This window comes from Gymnogyps californianus, unplaced genomic scaffold (genome assembly GCF_018139145.2).
Source record: "Gymnogyps californianus isolate 813 unplaced genomic scaffold, ASM1813914v2 HiC_scaffold_260, whole genome shotgun sequence".
Lineage (NCBI taxonomy): Eukaryota > Metazoa > Chordata > Aves > Accipitriformes > Cathartidae > Gymnogyps > Gymnogyps californianus.
Genome location: NW_026114141.1, coordinates 33,462 through 36,138, shown reverse-complemented (window position 1 = coordinate 36,138; position 2,677 = coordinate 33,462). Strand labels below are relative to the sequence as shown.

The window sequence follows — 2,677 nt, the reverse complement described above, 5'->3', positions numbered from 1 at the left end:
TCAATTTCACATGAAGAAGAAATGGAAAAGTAAAGGCTTCATCTTTCCCGTGAAACAAAAGTGACTCGTTAGCCCTGGGGTCCCCCAAGGTGCCAAACTGGGCTCCAGCCTGCCAGCTGCCTCCAGGAGGGGATCTTGCACTTGTCTCGACACTGAAATCACTCCCTCTTCAGCCTCCTGAGCTGTTGGTAACAGCACCCGAGGAGGTCAGCACTCCCTTGGCTGTGGTTTCCTGCCGTTCTGGGGGACTGTGAGCTCCTCACCGCCCCTCTGACAGTGCCCGGAAAACAGGCAGAGCTGGGGGCTCAGCCCCGGGTGGGACTGTGTCCCAGCCCTTGGACGGAGCTGCCCGACGGGACGGGCTCCCAACCCGGGAGGGCAGCTCCCCTGGCTGTGCTCCAGTGCCCCTCCACGAGCACCTGAGAGCCATCCCCACGCAGCCTCGGCCTGGCTGTGAGGTCACAGCGGGGCTGTGAGGTCACAGAGCCCCACGATGCCGCGCCAGTCATAAGCACTGACCGCTCAGCCCCCGGCCCAGACTACTGCAGCAGCAGCAGCAGCAGCAGCAGCAGCAGCAGCAGCAGCAGCAGCAGCAGCATGGTGCGAGCACAGGGGGCCATGGCCCCTGCCCGCCACCTCCTCCTCCTCCTCCTCCTCCTGGTGGCCCTGCATGCCAGGGCTGCTCCATGGCGAGCGCGGGGAGCAGGTAAGCGGGTGGTGCTGGTGCAGCCTTTCACAGGCCGGTGGGCTCTTCTGCCCGAGGAGCATGGATGATGGTTTTTTTCCTCCGGTGCTTTCGCGAGGGCTTCCTCTGTGTGCGTGAGAGCTCTCCCGGTAAGAAAGCGCCAGGGGGCCGTACGTTGGTCCATCCGCTCGTCGAGGGGTGTTGCCCATGGCCTGGAAAGAGTGTGTGGAGAGCTGCAAGGAGCCAGCCAAGAGTTCACCAGGGCCCCTCTGCCGCTTTGGCAATCTCCCACCTACGTCTGGCTCCCACGTTGTTACCTGACCCCCTTCCGGTGCCTGCAGTTCACTCAGGCAGAAGTGGATCCCAACATGCCAGGGAAACGTTCTCATCTGTGCTTGCTTCTAGATGAGGGGCGGTGGCAACGGTTATCCAGCTTCTCGGCTGGACGTTGGTTTGGAGCCCTTGCGGCACCCTGGAGGTACGTTCTCCATGTCCCTTTCCTTGAAACAATACCCACTGACAATGTGGCAACAGCTTATCACGTGCAATTTGCCTTAAGATCCTCTCAAGTCGACGGCTTCCCGACTTCTTGGTCTATTCCTGTCCTCGAGCCTGAGAGCAATCCCACAGGTAAGTCAGTGGAGGAAGGCGCATCTACCTTTTCATCTTCTTGCCGTCTGACATGCAAGTTGCTCCTTCCGTGGCCAAGGCGCAGACATGGAGAAGAGCAGAGAGGGAACGGGTCAGGCTCAGAGATGTGCTTCGGGGCGCTTTGCCTGGCGAAGCTGTCTTTGCCGGCCCCTCGGAGCCTGAGCTGCTCCCGTGCCGGCTGCCAAGCCAGCGGGCTTGTTGGGGTTGAGTTAGAGCTGCGTGTGAGCTCCAGGAGCCCCTTCTCCCGGCAGCTCCCTGCGTGGTTCGTTTTGCCCCAGCATGGTGCCATTGCAGGCACGCGGTAACTCCTTGCACCATGCTCCTGAGTGGAAGGAGAGATGAGTGCCGTGGAGTAATCCCGTCTTTGAATTGCACTCGCTGCCACTCTGATCTGAAGAAGTATCTGGAACTGTGTCACGGGAGCTGTTCTGTCCTGCGCTTCTTTGCAGCCATGCCTGTGGGTGACAGTGATCCAGCTTCCCGGCTGGGTTCCAGGACTGAGCCTCTGGGAGATGGCATGGGTACGTCATCAGGCTTTTTCCTCCCTTTGAGAGCTGCCAGCTCAAAGCCCAAAGGTCAGCCAGCCGGGCGGCTCGGCAGGTGTGAGGACGGAGACGTGCACGTGTGTGCCCTCTCCTTGCGTGATCCCCTTACGCTTCTGCCGATTCTGCCGATGTCGATCACAATAGATGACGGAAGCTTCTCTGCGTGTTTAGTTACAGAAGTGCCCGTAGGGAGGACTCTTCCAGCTCCTCGGCTGGACGCTCCGTTACAGCCCAGCTGGCATCGCAGGGGTGAGTAGTCTGTCTCTGCTGAAGCTGTCACAGGCTGAGCAGTGGGTTTCTGTAATGTATTCATGTGACACTGAACCAAATACTTTCTGTTAAGGTCCTCCAAGAGCAAAGTCCCAAGCCGAAGGAGGAAAAAAGTCCCCGGAGCCATCTGAAGTCCTGAGGCAGATGCTGGAGGAACTGGAGAGAGGACACGGTGGGTACATTTCACTCTGCCTTAGCCGTGGGACTCGGCGACCGGAGGTTTTAGATACATGTTGGGACACGCTGTAGCCCGCACAGTGGGAAGGGTCGATCAGAGCCTCGCAGCAGCGATGCTGGGCTTCCCACCTTGCAGGCGGTGGCGAGCCACAGAGACGGTGCAGAGCCTCTGCTGCCAGTTGTGGTTCAAGCCGAGCGCCAGGGGCAGCTGCTGCCCCACTTTTACCAGTACGGCTCAGAGCTGCTTTGTGCAGATGGCGGTAGGCAGATTTGAGCTGCTCCCAGCAGCTCAGGCGTGGCTGTGGTTTGGAGCAGTGACTAGGCGCAGCCCCAAAAGCCCAGGCGTTTT

At 59.8% G+C, this 2,677-nt stretch overlaps 1 long non-coding RNA gene across 1 annotated transcript; it reads left to right on the top strand.

Annotated features, from left to right (window-relative positions):
• The first annotated feature begins 1,843 nt into the window (after positions 1–1,843).
• Positions 1,844–2,314, top strand: LOC127028203 (uncharacterized). The gene is made up of 3 exons (XR_007767980.1): positions 1,844–1,857; positions 2,053–2,130; positions 2,225–2,314. It is a non-coding gene; the product is annotated as an uncharacterized LOC127028203 (long non-coding RNA).
• The last annotated feature ends 363 nt before the right edge of the window (positions 2,315–2,677 follow it).